The following is an 18,378-nucleotide window of genomic DNA, read 5'->3' as shown; positions in this document are numbered from 1 at the left end:
AGAACACACCTGGGAGAAAGCTTTGCGTTGCTTTGAGACCTCGGCGGAGTAATCCGCAAAAAGTAGTATGGAGTAACCATTCAGTTGCAAGGGCCGTTGCCGTCTGAATTTTAGCAATATAGCGTTCTTGTCCGCATAGTTCAAGAACCTGGCAATGATGGGTCATGGGTTCTTCCGAGATTCATTCGGTGCTCCAACCCTGTGTGCCCTTTCAACTACACATGGGGATGGCATGCCCAGAGCCTGCGGGATAGTTTCAGCGCATAATAGATGGATCGCCTCCCCTTGAACAGTCTCAGGTACTCCTACAATACGGAGATTGTTCCTCCTAGAACGGTTCTCCAAATCCTCTATCTTATCTTGCATTGCTTGAAGAGCCTTGTCATGGTGGTTTAAATCCCTGCTGTTCATCAGGGTTTCTTCCTCCAAGGATGAAATCCGCTGCTCAGCTTCCTGGATCTGGTGCTTGTGAGCTGAAAGCTCCTTTTGCAACTGTGTTAATCCCTGGTGCATTGCTGCTTCAATAGTAGCTTTAATGGTGGGCGAGAGAATTGCTGCCACTGCCTCAGCCATTTTAAGATAGGCTGGGTCCATTGAATCACCTCCAGGAGCGGCGGAAGGCTGAAGGGGAGCAGGTGGAAGCGAGAGAGGGAGGGAGAGATCCCCCCCCTCCTCTCTTCCCGCGCGTGCAGCCGCAGCCATGTCTGCTGCTATGTGGGAGGTGGCGGACTCCGGCCGCTCTGTGACCGTTCCTGGCTGGGAGCGCTGGCGCTCAATGAATCGATCCATTCCGGGCCCCGGATCAGTAGTGGGGGTCACAGTGAGTGGGCGCCCTCTAAACGGCCTCCGGCCGTGTATTTATATGCGGATTAGCGGCGGGTGCAGCGGGAGCCGAGGAGATCACTCCTTCTCCATGGGCGCCGGAACCGGAAGTCTCTTTGGATTTATTGTCTGGGGGGTCTAAAAAGTGTACCTGTGAAGTTTCAGCTCTGTAGCATGTCCAGAACAAGAAAAAAAAAAAATAGAATTAGGGTTAGGGCTGGGGTTAGGGTTAGGGCTAGAGTTAGGGTCAGGGCTAAGGTTAGGGTTATTTTTAGTGCTTAGTGTTAGAGGGTTAGGGTTAGAGGGGTAGGGTTACTAACTCTAACCCTAAGTATCGCACCGTAACCCTAACCCTATCCCCTAACACTAAACCTAACCCTAACCCTCTAACCATAACCCTAACCCTTTAACCTTAACCCTAACCCTCTAAGCCTAGCCATAAAAATAACCCTAAACCTAACCCTAGCCCTAACCCTAATCCTAACCCTAACCCTCTAACCTTAAACTTAAACCCCTAACCCTAGCCCTAACCCTAACCCTAGCCCTAACCCTAAATTTGTAATTTTTTTATGGTTCTGGGCATGCTTTTTTATTTTTTTTTTAATTTTTCAAATAATTGGCTCTCTATCAAAAATGACAATTTTTTAAGAACTTTTTTGTGTGATTTGGTGTCTGGGGGGTCTAAAAAGTGTACCTGTGAAGTATAGGCTCTGTAGCATGTCCAGAACCAGAAAAAAAAATAGAATTAGGGTTAGGGCTAGGGTTAGGGTTAGGGTTATTTTTAGTGCTTAGGGTTAGAGGGTTAGGGTTAGAGGCATAGGGGTAGGGTTACTAACTCTAACCCTAAGTATCTCAACATAACCCTAACCCTATCCCCTAACAGTAAACCTAGCCCTAACCCTTAAAGCCCAGTTCCTGTCCCATTTTGGTCGGTTGTGGTCCTTTTGCGGATGTTTGCGGTGCGATAAACGGGGAGTTTGGTCTGTCACTGTGAAGCGGGCGTAACCCTTACACTATCTGATCGATACAACATCATACCTGATCGTATACACACACTGGATGTTTTAAAGCACGTTATTCCAAACAATTTAGGAATGTTAGGTGATTTATGCCCTTTATGGATTAAAACCCGACTCTGCGTCAACTACGTAATTTTCCATGGGAGTTTTGCCATGGATCCCCCTCCGGCATGCCACAGTCCAGGCGTTAGTCCCCTTGAAACAACTTTTCCATCACTATTGTGGCCATAAAGAGTCCCTGTGGGTTTTAAAATTCGCCTGCCTATTGAAGTCTACAACAAAAATGGAAGTTCCCCTTGGGGTGGGACTTTTAAGGCACGAAAATGGATACAAAAAATATAATAATGATAAATTTTATTGAAAAATAATGATAACATATACAAATACAAATTTAAACGGTTAAAAACAATTGGCAAGCTTGGTATAATCCATACAGTCAAATGGACAGAAGGGTACCGCTATATTGAGGTATGTGCCCTGGGCACATACCTCAATAGAGCGGTACCCTTCTGTCCATTTGACTGTATGGATTATACCAAGCTTGCCAATTGTTTTCAACCGTTTAAATTTGTATTTGTATATGTTATCATTATTTTTCAATAAAATTTATCATTATTATATTTTTTGTATCCATTTTCGTGCCTTAAAAGTCCCACCCCAAGGGGAACTTCCATTTTTGTTGTATATATTTGGGATGTGGCACTATTTGGAGTGATCTCCCATGAGCACACCAATTGGCCTATTGAAGTCTATGGCGGTTCGCAATGTTCGCCGGTTCGCGAACATTTGCCGATGTTCGGGTTCGCCGTTCGCGAACATTAAATTTTATGTTCGCGACATCACTAGTAATCAGTGCTGAAAATATGCACTGTGACTGTAATAATGACACTGGCATGGAAGAGGTTAACCCAGGGGCGATCAAGGGGTTAAGTGTGAGCCTAGGGGGCAATTTCTAACTGGGGGGGGGGGCTGGACTTGTAAAATCAATACAGAGACCTGTGTTCCTAAATACGAGGAACACAGGAGCGGTCCGAGGAAGTGATCCTGGGGGGTGCACACGCACCCACTCGCCAGCGGTGAAAACGGTCTACGGGCATTGATTCCAGAGAGAACAACGGTTTGCTGTGTTTCCCTGTGGACCGGCTTCCCCGCTGGCGAGTGGGTGTGCCTCCAAGACCTCTCCCTCGGACCACCGTATAGGTATGGCAATTCGCAGGAACCTGCCGACTTGCCACCGTATAACTGCGCTGGCCAGTCGGCAAGTGGTTAAAGTGCAAAGAACCCTTTGAGAGCTGAATAAACGCTATTTGACCAACCTGCAAAAAAGGGGCATTCACTTCTGGTGAGCGCACACCTTTATGTTAAGCACAAGTGGTGAAGAAGTTGGGAGATTATTATAAACAGCAGGATTTAAGCTGGCATTAACCTCCCTGGCGGTATTACCGAGTGTGGCTCGGGGTGGAATTTTAGTGCCATTAGCGGTAACCCCGAGCCACACTTGGGGTACCGCCAGGGAGCATTGCTGGATCCTGGTAGAGGTTACTTACCTTGTCCCCAGGATCCCGCGATGTGTCCCTGCAGCAAACAGCGGCCGAATCTTTTGCCCGATGCGGTGAGCCCCGGCTTCCGTCTCCTGCGACGTGACGCTCGCAGGGGGGTGGAACCAGCGGCAAATTTGAAAAGTAAAACAAACTGATATATTGTAATCCTATTGGATTACATTACAAAATAAAATAAATTGACATTAATTTGCCCCCCAGTGCCCTTTCCTGCAGTTTTACTGTACTATTTATATATATATATATATAGATATATATATATAGATATATATATATATCTATATATATATATATATATATAGATATATATATATATATATATATACGTATATATATATATATATATATACAGTATATATATATATAGAGATATATGTACATATATATATATATACATATAAAATGTTGTGTGTGTATATATATATATATATATATATATATATATATATATATACACATACTTTAACTTATGTATAGTTATTTATTATATTATAATTTATGATTTTGTGTTTCAAACTTTATCATACCTGAGATGTTATAAAGAAGAACGCTCAGTAAAAAAAAATCACGTGTAAATAGTTGGTAGGGATGATCAAACTTCGGTAATCAAAAAACACCATTTTGAAGCCCTAAAACCCAATAAATGCCCCTAAAAAGTGCCTAGGGTTCTGGGTCATACCCCAGGGACTATTAATCACACAAAAAAAGTTCTTAAAAATTGTCATTTTTGATAGAGAGCCAATTATTGAAAAAAAAAAAAACATTTCTTTGGATTTAGTATCTGGGGGGTCTAAAAAGTGTACCTCTGTAGCATGTCCAGAACCATAAAAAAAAAGATTGTTTGTATTTTGTCACTTATAGAACAGGTTAGTGGCTTCTCGCTTTTCACACCTTGCCGGTTTAGTAGCAAGCGTTTTTTTGGGCATTTTTTGGGTTCTTTGGAGGCAGGAAAAACATCTGAACTTGTGTATAGTGGTATATATACCACTATACACAAGTTCAGATGTTTTGCCTGCCTCCAAAGAACCCAAAAAAATGCCCAAAAAAAGCTAGCATCAAAAAAAAAAAATCGCCCAGGTGTGTTGTTGCAGACATTTTTTGGGGGTTTTTGGAGGCAGGCAAAACATCTGAACTTGTGTATAGTGGTATATACACACACATACTTATATGTATAACACACCTAGACATATATAGGTGTGATAGTAGCAGAAATATATGCTTGCACTAATGAAATCATTTACACTATTATGGTTCTGCTCCTATAACACCTATATATGTCTAATGTAAAATACATATAAGTATGTGTGTGTATATACCACTATACACAAGTTCAGATGTTTTGCCTGCCTCCAAAAACCCTAAAAAAATGCCTGCAACAACACACCTGGGCGGTTTTTTTTTTTTGACTCTAGCGTTTTTTTGGGCATTTTTTGGAGTTCTTTGGAGGCAGGCAAAACATCTGAACTTGTGTATATGGGTATATATATACACACATACTTATATGTATATATACACTTAGACATATATAGGTGTGATAGGAACGTAACTATATTGGTCTTAATTATTTCATTAGCGCAAGTAGTTTTTTCTGCTCCTTTCACACCTATATATGTGCAGGTGTATATATACATACATGGGTGTGTATATATACCCCCTATACACATGTTCAGATGTCATGCCTGCCTCCAAACACGTGCTCAAAAAATCCCTATAGACGCCTGCAGCCAAAAAGCAAGCTGACGGGGGAGAAGCCATATTACTGCAACGAAAGTGACTTAAGAGAAACTATCTTTTCTCTATAGCGGTCACCCTGATATGGAAGGGTTTGGTCACCCTGCCATAGCAGTCACTGTCAGTTCACCCTACACTACATTACAGTCCCCTGACACTTAACACTTTCCCTACAGAAACTAAATTTTTGAAGCTAACTAAAGTGTAAAAGAGCACTCTAACTACACTAGATATCCCTTTCCTCACACTAATAAATGCTAAATGACACTTTTAGAATAAAATTAACAGAACTGCTTCCACTCTCTTCTATGTCCCAGTATAACAATGCTAGGAATTTGGCGGGGGCTAACTTATATACTGGGGGGCGTATTCACTAATGATTGGACTATGGACCCCCCAGTAAGTGATGTACCGAACGGTTCGCCGGCGAACGGTTCCCGGCAAACTTTGAACATTCGCGTTCGCCGCTGCGGGCGAACATATGCGATGTTCGGTCCGCCTCCTATACATCATCATTGAGGCAAACTTTGACCCTGAATCTCACAGTCAGCAGACACATTCCAGGCCAATCAGCATACCTCCCTCCCACACCCTCCCACCTCCTATAAATAAGCAAGGGCAGCATCCATCTTAGATCATTTCTGTGTTACTGAGAGCAGGGAAAGTGCTACTGCTGCTGCTGTTATAGCTAGGGACAGTTAGTCAGTGTTCCCGGTCTTGTTAGCCAGTGTTCTTGGTACACTCCTGCTGTAAGGACAGCACCCCAAAAAGCCCTTCCTAGGGCTGGTATTTGAGTTTTTTTTGGGATATATATATATATATATATATCTATTGTCCCCAAAAAGCCCTTTTGAGGGCTGGTATTTGTGTAATTTTTTTTGTTCTGTGATATATATATATATATATATATATATATATATATATCTATTATTGTCCCCAAAAGCCCTTTTGAGGGCTGGTATTTGAGTATTTTTTATATATATATATATATATATCTATTGTGCACTGCAGTTACCTGCCCGCTGTGTGTGAGAGGTCACAGACCCACCACAGACTGTACTGTGTGCACACCGCACTCATTTCGGGTGGCACAGGCACAGTACCTTGTATTTTAAAAAATATTTTTTATTTTCCTCTGTCATAATTGCAGTGAGTGCTGTGTCAGGTCCACAGAGTGTACTGTGCCCACTGCAGTGCACTGCCCACCACTGATATATATACGGTGGCACAGCATCTTGTTGCAAATTGAAAAAAAAAAAATATTTTTTATTATTGCAGTTGCCTGGGCTGCCAGTGACTGTCAGGTCCACAGAGTGTACTGTGCCCACTGCAGTGCCACTGCCCACCCACCACTGATATATACGGTGGCAGGCATGACTTTTTTTGGATTAGTGTCGGGGGGGGTCTAAAAAGCGTACCTGTGAAGTTTCAGTTCTGTAGCATGTCCAGAACCAGAAAAAAAAGATCATATAGGTGTAAAAGGGGTTCCCACCATCCCTGCTCTACTGAAAAATTATCTTTTTTTCTGGTTCTGGACATGCTACAGAGCTGAATCTTCACAGGTACACTTTTTAGACCCCCTAGACACTAAATCACACAAAAAAGTTCTTAAAAATTGTCATTTTTGATAGAGAGCCAATTATTGGAAAAATTAAAAAAAAAAAAAAAAAACTTAAAAAAAAAAATGTCTTTGGATTTATTGTCTGGGGGGTCTAAAACGTGTACCTGTGAAGTTTCAGCTCTGTAGCATGTCCAGAACCAGAAAAAAAAATAGAATTAGGGTTAGGGCTAGGGTTAGGGTCAGGGCTAAGGTTAGGGTTATTTTTAGTGCTTAGGGTTAGACGGTTAGAGTTAGAGGGGTAGGGCTACTAACTCTAACCCTAAGTATCTCACCGTAACCCTAACCTTAGCCCCGAACACTAAACCTAACCCTAACCCTCTAACCATAACCCTAACCCTCTAACCCTAACCCTCTAAGCCTAGTCATAAAAATAACCCTAACCCTAACCCTAACCCTAGCCCTAACCCTAGCCCTAAGCCTAACCCTAGCCCTAACCCTAATTCGTATTTTTTTCTGGTTCCGGACATGCTACAGAGCTGAAACTTCACAGGTACACTTTTTAGACCCCCCAGATGCTAAATCCAAAGAATTTTTTTATTTTTTTTATTTTTTTTTAAATTTTTCCAATAATTGGCTCTCTATCAAAAAATTACAGTTTTTAAGAACTTTTTTTTGTGTGATTCAGTGTCTGGGGGTCTAAAACGTGTACCTGTAAAGTTTCAGCTCTGTAGCATGTCCAGAACCAGAAAAAAAATTAGAATTAGGGTTAGGGCTAGGGTTAGGGTTAGGGCTAGGGTTAGGGTTATTTTTAGTGCTTAGGATTAGACGGTTAGGGTTAGAGGCGTAGGGGTAGGGTTATTAACTCTAACCCTAAGTATCTCACCGTAACCCTAACCCTAGCCCCTAACACTAAACCTAACCCTAACCCTTAAAGCCCAGTTCCTGTCCCATTTTGGTCGGTTCTGGTCTGTTTGCGGTTGTTTGAGGTGCGTTAAACGGGGAGTTTGGTCTGTCACTGTGAAGCGGGCGTAACCCTTACACTACCTGATCGATACAACATCATACCTGATCGTATACACACACTGGATGATTTAAAGCACGTTATTCCAAACAATTTAGGAATGTTAGGTGATTTATGCCCTTTATGGAATAAAACCCAACTCTGCGTCAACTACGTAATTTTCCATGGGAGTTTTGCCATGGATCCCCCTCCAGCATGCCACAGTCCAGGTGTTTGTCCCCTTGAAACAACTTTTCCATTACTATTGTGGCCAGAAAGAGTCCATGTGGGTTTTAAAATTCGCCTGCCTATTAAAGTCTATGGCGGTTCGCAATGTTTTATGTTCGCGACATCACTACCCCTAGTCACTCCAATCACATTCCTAGCATTCTTCTGCCCCCTCAAATGGCTTTTGCTAATGGTTCTGGTCCAATCACGGGCTTTTAAAGCCCATTTCCTGAACCATTGCATTTTGGTCGGTTCTGGTTGCCGAATTCCGATTTTTTTGGGCAAAAAGTTCTAAATTCGGCCGAACCTCGAACACCCAATGTTCCGGTCTAACCGAACGGGGGTATGATGGGAGTAGTAGTGGGGGGTAGGATGGGAGTAGTAGTGGGGGGTATGATGACAGTAGTGGTGGGGAGGTATGATGGGAGTAGTTGTGGGAGGTATGATGGGAGTAGTGGTCGGTACCTCCTCTTTGCCCCCGGTAGGCGGAGCCTCTTCCTGGCACTCCGGTCGGGTCGGGGGAATCTCCGGGCGGCTCCTCTTCTTCCCGCTCGGTCCCCGGGGTGATGGGGGGGAGGGGTTTCCGGTCTCCGTGGGTCTCTCCGGGGTCCTCAGCAGCTCTTTCAGCTTGTGGCTCCGGGTGACGGTTCGGACCCGAGTCTGCGGTTCGGACACGAGTCTGCACCATTCTGTACCGATCACATGTTCGACTATTCCCGGAAATAGCCAAACGTTTGCTTTTCCGAGCGGCGGCGGCGGCAGGGCATGCACACTTGCGCAGTGTGCCTGTCAGGCCGGCCGCGGACCTTTTTTTTTGGAAAAGCCAAAGAAGAGAAGAGGCGGCCTGGGGCCGCCCCTCTCTAAGTGCCGCCTGGGTCCCATGGTCCCACCGGGACCCATGGTAGGGCCGGCCCTGAGCGTACTGCGGCAAAGGGGCTCACCTGGGTCCAGTGCCGTAGACCTACATCGCTGGACCCCGCCCCCTTTCAGCGCCGCGCGTGCGCCGCTGGAGGCTCGCTCTGTATTCGGACACAGCGGGAGTTGGGCCAGGGGAGGAGAGGCGGTGATCACCGCCGCTCTTCCCCGATCGTCGGGAAAGAGTGAGGAAATCCGCCCGCTTGTGTAAACAAAGCGGGCGGATCTCCTCTGTGACAGCAGGGACAGATCACAAGATTCAGCATAGCTGAACCTGCGATCTGTGTCTGTGTCACACAATCCCTTCCCCCCACACACGTCAGTAAGCATGAGGCACACATTTAACCCCTCGATCACCAACAGTGTTAACCCCAGTGTCATTATTACAGTAACAGTGCATATTTATAGCACTGTTTACTGTAGTAATGTCACTGGTCCCCCCAAAAGTGTCAAACATGTCAGTTAGGGGTCCGATCTGTCCGCTGCAATGTCGCAGTCCCGCAAAAAAAATCGCAGATCGCCGCCATTACTAGTAAAAAAAAAAAATAAACAATAAAAATGACATAAATCTTTCCCGTAGTTAGTGAACATGATAACTTTTGCTCAAACCAATCAAAATAGGCTTATTGTGATTTTTTTTTACCAAAAATATGTAGCAGAAAATAAATTGGCCTAAAATGTTAAAAAATTTTGATTTCTAAATTTTTTTGGGGAATGTTATATCAGAATGTGAAAAATATTGTTTTTTTCAAAATTGTCGCTTTTTTTCAAAAATTTAAAATTGCACAGGTGATCAAATACCACCAAAAGAAAGCTCTATTTGTGGGGGAAAAAAAGGAAGTAAATTTAATTTGGGTACAGCGTCGCATGACCGCGCAATTGTCCGTTAACCGCTAGGTCCAGGAATGTAGACCTACGTCGGGCGCATTCACGGCTCACGCGCCCTGCGAGCCGATCCTGGTCTGATTCGGCTCAGAACCGATCAGTCACCAGATGCAGACCAATGATTTTTGGTTTGGATCTGGTGATTGGTTCTGGCCAAAGGCATCGTGTCCCCTGCCTGTGTAATGTAATTCTATCTCTGTACCTATTTTCAATTTTCTTCTTTTTGCTTTGGGTTTTATCTCTGCACCAAGTGTGTGTGTGTGTTTTCTATATCCACCACATTCACCATATATGTTTTTACTTTATTTGATGTATATTTTCTGCTATGCATCTGATACAGGATTTCTATCTAAAACAAACAAACAATTCCTGCTGGGCTGGCTGTGTGCCCTTAATTGAGGATTATTATCTGCAGCTGTGTGTGCTTAACCAGGTGAGATCTAGGAGGTGCACATGAAATGAAATGTTTCTATTTAAAGCAGTGTTTTGTATTGTTCACGCATGGTTACGACTAAGCGGAAGACTCCGTGAAACGCGTCAACCGCCGTGCTTTTTTCTCATGTCTCCGACTGCTGTGGTCACACATTGGATGTGTTTTTAATTTTTGGATTTCAATAAAATTTGGACTTTTACCATTTGCACTTTCAACCAGTTGTGCGGCTCCTTGTTTCCTCCTATTGTTGCTGTTCGGGATTGCGGATCCTTGCCTGCACCTGTGCTGGATGTGCTTGGGATTGCCCCCTCACCGGAGCGGTTCTCTTTCTCCTTACATGCTTGCTGTGTAATGTAAACACAGGCAGGGGAAGTGATGTAATTTTCCCTCCTGGAGCGCTTTCGGTTCCAGGAGAAGGAGAGACATCTAAAATGGGAGTTCCACCAACACTACACTGACACTAACACACATAGGTACACATTTAACCCCTTGATCACCCCTGATCACCTCCAAACCCCTCACAATGTACACTATATACAGTGGTATACAGATCTTTTACTGATCACTGTATTTAGTGTCACTTGCGACCCTAAATCGCACTTGCACTAGGCCCAAATAGGTTTAGGCCACCCACCATCTATCCCCTAAAAAGGTTTAACCCCTTGATCTCCCCAGTTAACCCCTTTACTGCCCTGTCACAGTGTTCACTATATACAGTGATTACCGATCACTGTATTCGTGTCACGGGTGACGCTAGTTAGGCTACTTAGCGTCAGGGTCCCACCACACCACCGTTATTTAGCGTCAGTTAGAGTCAATTACACTAACACACACACACACACACACACACACACACACACACACACACACATACATACACCTCCATTACTAGTATAGTGTTTGAACAGATCAATATCTGATCTGATCAGAACCAGTGTTGGTCATCTTACTTTAAAAAAGTAATTAGTTACAGTTACAAATTACTTTTCCCAAAAAGTAATTGAGTTACTGACTCAGTTACCACATTAAAAAAGTAATTAGTTACTCAGCAAAGTAACTGACTTTTTTTTAATATTCTATAAAGCAATTACGTTCTATGAGATCTTTAATAGTGGTGGCACACTGTGGGGGTCTGAGTCCTGAGTCCTCCTGACTGTGAGTAACTATATTTTGTTTTGTTTTTTGGTACCTGCGGCCTGGAGTGGCTGGCTGTTGGTGGTGTGGCACACGAGTGGTGGCAGTGTGGCACACTGGTCGTGGCAGTGTGACACACTGGTGGTGGTGGCGGTGTGGAACACTGGTGGTGGTGGCGGTGTTGAACACTGGTGGTGGTGGCGGTGTGGAACACTGGTGGTGGTGGCGGTGTGGCACACTGGTGGTGTGGCACGCTGCTGGTGGTGGTGTGGTGGCCGGTGGGTGGTGGCTGGTGGGGGTCTGAGACCTGAATCCTGACTGTCTGTGACTGACTGAGTTTTTTTTTTTTTGGTACCTGCTGTGCTGGGCCTGCTGGTGGTGGTGTGGCCTCTGGCCTGGCAGGCACACTGTTGTCCGGGTCCCTCTGGCTCCGTCCTCCTGCAGGCCTCAGGCCTGCCTGTCTGTGCCTCTCTCCTCTTCTGGGCTGGCTGTGTGCATTGGACCATTGGTGGACTGGTGGTGGTGGACTTCCTGCTGCCCAGTGCCCTGTGGTGGTGGTGGAGTCTCCTGGACTATATCGTTTTGTAAGTAACTGCCACTGGTTGTTTTATATATATTTTGCCAGTCTGGCAAAAGTAAGGTCCCCCATAGATCCCCCTTCAGTGCAGGCCAGGGCAGGTCTCCCGTAGATCCCCTTTAGTGCAGGCCAGGGCAGGTCCCCCATAGATCCCCATTTAGTGCAGGCCAGGGCAGGTCTCCCGTAGATCCCCCTTTAGAGCAGGCAGGTCCCCATAGATCCCGCTGTAATGCAGGTAGGTGCCCCATAGATCCCCCTTTAGAGCAGGCCTGACCAGGGTGAGGGTCCCCCATATTTATGCATCCCCTTTAGAGCAGGCAAGGGAGGCAGGTCCCCCATAGATCCCCCTTTAGAGCAGGCCAGGGCGAGGGTGCCCCATAATTATACATCACCCTTTAGAGCAGGCAAGGGCAGGCAGGTCCCCCATAGATCCCCTTTTAGAACAGACAAGGGCAGGCAGGTCAACCATCCCCCATAGATCCCCCTTTAGTGCAGGCAGGTCCCCCATAGGAGTCCCTTGCCTACTCTAAAGGGGTATGTATAAATATGGAGGACCCTCACCCTGGCCTGCTCTAAAGGGGGATCTAGGGGTGACCTGGGATGGCTGACCTGCCTGCCATTGCCTGCTCTAAAGGGGTATTTATAAATATGGGGGACCCTCACCCTGTCCTAGGCCTGCTCTAAAGGGGGATCTAGGGGGTTCTAAAGGGGTATTTATAAATATGGGGGACCCTCACCCTGGCCTAGGCCTGCTCTAAAGGGGGATCTAGGGGGGACCCCCTAGATCCCCCTTTAGAGCAGGCCTAGGCCAGGGTGAGGGTCCCCCATATTTTTAAATACCCCTTTAGAGCAGGCAACCCCCTAAATCCCCAATTAGAGCAGGCTTAGGACAGGATGAGGGTCCCCCATATTTATAAATACCCCTTTAGAGCCCCCTAGATCCCCCTTTAGAGCAGGCCTAAGACAGGGTGAGGGTCCCCCATATTTATAAATACCCCTTTGTTAGAGCAGGCACCTGCGTTTAGCCCCTCCGCCCAGCCCACCCTACACAGGCAAGTGCAGTAATCAATAGAAAAAAACACATCACACAAAACCGCTGCGTTAGCAGAGTCAGGCCTGATCTCTGCTAGAACTAGCAGTTTTTTTTGTAGCGACCAAATAGTTCTTGACAACCAGGTGATTTTTTACCTGTGAGTCACACTACTGTTTCAATTTAGTTGATAAAATGTCCAAACGGTGGTACAGTAGTGCAGAGGCTTACAATATACTGACCATGTCAGATGAGAGTGATGGGGAATCCTCACTGGCAGAATCAGGGTCACTTTACGAACCTTTAGAGAACAGCGGCTCCCTGATGTATAGCTCCGACGACGGATGGGTCCCTGCTAAGATCAGGCGTACCCGACCCCATTCTGGAGTTTCTGAGATGCAAGAACCGGATGTTTCTCGTATGCAGCAGAGTGCCATTACTAGTGCCGCTCACACTTCTCGTGATCTGGCAAGCACGAGCGGCCTAGTACACCCTGGACCTAGTACAACCAGCAGTGCAGTAACACTTGGTGACGTGACGAGTCCCATAAGTGCAGTTGAAGCTAGTGCGGAGGCTAGCACCAGTAGTGGCCCGCAGCCACTGCGTATTCGAAGACAGGTCCGTAGAGCCCATAGTGCCCTTCCTGAAGCGCTGGCATATCCTAATTGACAACTCACAGATTCTACAGCACCTGTACTTCCCCCATTCCCTGCCCAACCCGGAATTCGAGTGGAAACAGCTGGTTTTAATCCCCTAAATTTTTTGAGCTGTTTTTCACTGAAGATCTTTACAGATCTATTGTGGATCAAAGTAATTTGTATGCTAGTCAATTTATTACCGCCAATCCAAATTCGCCCCTTGCCAGAGAATTTGTCTGGAATCCTATAACGGTTCCCGAATTTAAGACATTTCTGGGCCTATCCTTTAACATGGGCATTAAAAAAAAGAGTGAATTGCGGTTATATTGGTCTACTGACCCAATTCACCAAATGCGCTTGTTCTCTGCTGCTATGTCCAGGGCTCGATACGAACAAATATTTTGGTTAATGCATTTCCACGCAATGAACTAACTCTGTATTCCTCAGGGAGACCCTGAATATGACCGGCTCCACAAATTCGGCCCCTCGTAGACCACTTCAATCAGCGGTTTGCAGCCTTGTTTACCCCTGAACAAGATGTCTGCGTTGACGAGTCCCTGATAAAGTTTACTGGCCTCCTAGCTATCAAACAGTATCTCCCCAGCAAGCGTGCCAGATACGGGGTCAAACTGTATAAGCTCTGTGACAGGGCCACAGGCTATACATTTAGTTTCTGTGTCTATGAGGGAAAAGATAGCACTGTGGAGCCCCCCGACTGCCCAGACTACATAGGGAGCAGCGGTAAGCTAGCTTGGGACTTGGTGTCACGCTTATTCGGAAAGGGGTACCACTTGTACGTGGACAATTTTTATTTGAGTGTGCCACTTTATAGACACCTCTTTCAATTACAAAGTGGCATCGTGCGATCTAATCACCGGGGCTTCCCCCAATGGCTAGTAAATGCCCCACTGAGTCCGGGGGAGAGAGCCTGCTTGTCATGTATACCCGCCATTGAATAAGTGGGTTTGGATGTTTGGGCGGTTAATGGTGCGTATACTACACAATTTTCCTGCGAAGATTTCTGTTAGGTTCTCTTTTTTTCGTTCAGCGCACAGGCTGCATGAAAAAAAAAAAACCTACACTATATGCCAAACAAGGACCAGCAATGTACTGGTACGTTGCTGGACTTTGAGTGGTTATACCAGGATGATGCCTGCAGATTTAGGCATCATCTTGGTATCTATTTTTACAGCCAGTGGTCGGCTTACATGTAAAAGCAATCCTAGCGGATAATTGGCTGCTTTTGCAAGCAGTGGGAGGGGACTCCCCTCCCGCCACCTTCCGCGTTTTTTCTCGGGCTCTCCTGTCCCACTGGTTAGCCCGAGAGTGCAGCCGGTGGTTCAATTATCTAACCATAGAGCTGATGAGAATGGCTCCAATCATCTCTACGGCCTAAGATACCGGAAGCTACGAGCATTTCATGAATTTTGTTTCGCCAGAAATAATCAGCGCCATTGGGAAATTGGGAAAGCATTCTATCACGCCAATTTTGGTGTGTTCAGATGCGTTAAGGACAGAGGAGAGATCTAGAGTCTAAAAGACTCCAATTTTTTTAAAAAAAGAGTACCTGTCACTAAAGATTGCTATCATAGGGGATATTTAAATTCACTGTGATAACAATAAAAATGATAAAAAAAAAAAATGTAAGTAAAGGTGTCAAAATAACATAAAAAAGCAAAATAATTAAAAAAAAAAAAAATCAAGCCCCCTGTCCCCCGTGCTTGCACGCAAAGGCGCACGCAAGCGTTGGTCTAGTGTCATATGTAAACCACAAGTGCAGGTATCGCCTCGAACGCCAGGTCGAGGGCAGTAATTCTTGCAGTAGACCTCCTCTGTAAGTCCAAAGTGGTAACCTGTAAAGACTTTTAAAGGCTTTCAAAACTGTACGTAGTTTGTTGCCACTGCACGGGCGTGCGCAATTTTTAAAGCATGTCATTTTTGGTGTCTATGTACTCGGCATAACATCATCTTTTACATTTTACCAAACAATTAGGAATTATATAGAGTATTTCTTCATTAAATATAAAAAAAGTGTTTTTTTTCTGCAAAAATTGTGTTTGGAAAATCTGTGCGTAAATACCGTGTGACGAAAAAAATTGCAACATCCACCATTTTGTTCTGAAGGGCCTCTGCTTTAAAAAAATATATAATGTTTGGGGGTTCAAAGTAATTTTCTTGTAAAAAAAATATATTTTTTCATGTAAACAAAAAGTCACAGAAAAGGCTTGATCTTCAAGTGGTTAGAAGAGTGGGTGATGTGTGGCTAAGATCGAGCATAAAATGCCAGGACAGTTCCAACACCCCCAAATGACCCCTTTTTGGAAAGTAGACTCCCAAAGCTATTTGCTGAGAGGCATATTGAGTCCATGGAGTATTTTATATTTTGCGCTACGTTTCGGGAAGGTGATAATTTGGTTTTTTTGGGGGGTTTTTTTTACACAAAGTTGTCACTAAATGATATATTGCTCACGCATGCCATGGGTATATGTGAAATGACACCCCAAAATACATTCTGCTCCTTCTCCTGAGTACAAGAATACCACATGTGTGAGACTTTTTGGGAGCCTAGCTGTGTACGGGACCCCAAAACCAATCCCCACCTTCAGGTTTTCTAATGGCGTAAATTGCTTATTTTACCTCCGCACTACCTGTCACAGTTTCAGAGGCCCTAAAATTTCAAGATAGCACAACAACCCCCAAAATGACCCCATTTTGCAAAGTAGACACTCCAAGCTATTTGCTGAGAGGCATGGTGAGTCCATGGAATATTTTATATTTTGCCACAAGTTTTGGGAAAATTAATATTTTTTTTTTTACACAAAGTAGTCACTAAATGATATATTGCTCACACATGCCATGAGTATATGTGAAATGACATGCCAAAATGCATTCTGCTGCTTCTCCTGAGTACAGGGATACCACATGTGTGAGACTTTTTGGGAGCCTAGCTGTGTACGGGACCCCGAAAACCAATCGCCACCTTCAGACTTTCTAAGGGCGTAAATTGTTGATTTCACTCCTTACCACCTATTACAGTTTTGAAGGCCATGAAATGCCAAGATAGCACAAACCCCCCCCCCCCCAAATGACCCCATTTTGCAAAGTAGACACCCCACGGTATTTTCTAAGATGCATCGCAAGTATTTTGCAGCTCTCATTTATTTTGGAAAATGAAGGAAAAAAAAGGAAAATGCTTTTTTTTCCCTCTTTTTTCAATTTCCAAAACTTTGTGACAAAAAGTGAGATCTGCAAAACACTCAACACGCCTCTCCGCAAATAGCTTGGAGTGTCTACTTTACAAAATGGGGTCATTTGGGGGGGTTTGTGCTATCTTGGTATTTCATGGCCTTCAAAACTGTGATAGGTAGTAAGTAGTGAAATCAACAATTTACGCATTTGGAACGCCTGAAGGTGGCGATTGGTTTTCGGGGTCCTGTACTCGGCTAGACTGCAAAAAAGTCTCACACCCGGGGTATCCCCATACTCAGGAGAAGCAGCAGAATGTATTTTAGGGTGTCATTTCACATATACCCATGGCATGTGTGAGCAATATATCATTTAGTGACAACTTTGTGTAAAAAAAATAATAATAATAATAATTTTCCCGGAACTTGTGGCAAAATATAAAATATTCCATGGACTCACCATGCCTCTCAGCAAATAGTTTGGAGTGTCTACTTTGCAAAATGGGGTCATTTGGGGGGGGGGGGGTGTTTGTGCTATCTTGACATTTCAGGGCCTCCTAAACCGTGATAGGCAGTGAGAAAGTGCAATGAGAAATTTACGCCCTTTGAAATTCTGAAGATGGGTCCCGTACACAGCTAGGCTCCCAAAAAGTCTCACACATGTGGTATCCCTGTACTCAGGAGAAGCAGCAGAATATATTTTGGGGTGTATTTACACATATGCCCATGGCATGCGTGAGCAATATATAATTTCAATGACAATTTTTAGTCATTTTTCAAACACCTGTGACAAAAAAATTAAATATTCAATGAGCTCAGCATGCCTCTCCCTACATTCCTTAGGATGTCTACTTTCCAAATAATCTCTTCAAGGACAATCCCCAAATCCCCCCTCCTGGCACAAATCCCCCCCCCCCAGCACAAATCACCCCTCCTAGCACCCTCTCCCCAATTCCCCTGCTAGAAGAAATCTTATCCTGTCACCTCTCAAATTCCCCATCCCAGCATACCCCCCCCACCCCCATATCGATCCCACCTAGAAGTAATCATCTTCTCCCCACCCCTCCGCTAGTACAAATACTTTTTGGGGGATTGTCCTTGGGGGGGGGGGGGAATAAGAGAATTTGTACTAGGAGGGGTGGGGAGAAGATGATTACTTCTAGGTGGGATCAATATGGGAGGGGATTGTGCTGAGATGGGGAATTTCAGAGGTGACAGGATAAGATTTGTGCCCCCAGTGCAGTTCTCCCTTTCCTCAAGCAGGCAGACCTCAGATACATCGATCTGTGATCCTCCTCTTCTGAGGCTCCTCCTCCTCTTCACATGTCAGAGCGGAGGAGGAGCGGAGCAGTAGCGGAGGAGGAGCCCAAGAGAAGCTGATTCCTAAAGCTTTGCATGGACAGCTGGTGGGGGAGATGCGGCTGCAGAAGGGGAGAAGATTGCGGCTCAGGAATGACACTGGATGTCAGATTGGGACTATACAGAGTTTGTTACCCCCTCTCCTCCCAGCAAACAATGTGGAAAGAGGGCTGGTAACAAACTCTGTATAGTCCCGATCTGACATCCAGTGTCCTTCCTGAGCCGCAATCTAAGTTCTTCCCCTTCTGCAGCCGCATTTCTCCCGCCAGCTGTCCATACGAAGCTTTAGGAAATGCCTTCTC

The sequence above is a fragment of the Pelophylax lessonae genome, assembly GCF_965119305.1.
Source record: "Pelophylax lessonae genome assembly, chromosome: 1".
Classification (NCBI taxonomy): Eukaryota; Metazoa; Chordata; class Amphibia; order Anura; family Ranidae; genus Pelophylax; species Pelophylax lessonae.
This window is presented reverse-complemented; position numbering follows the sequence as displayed.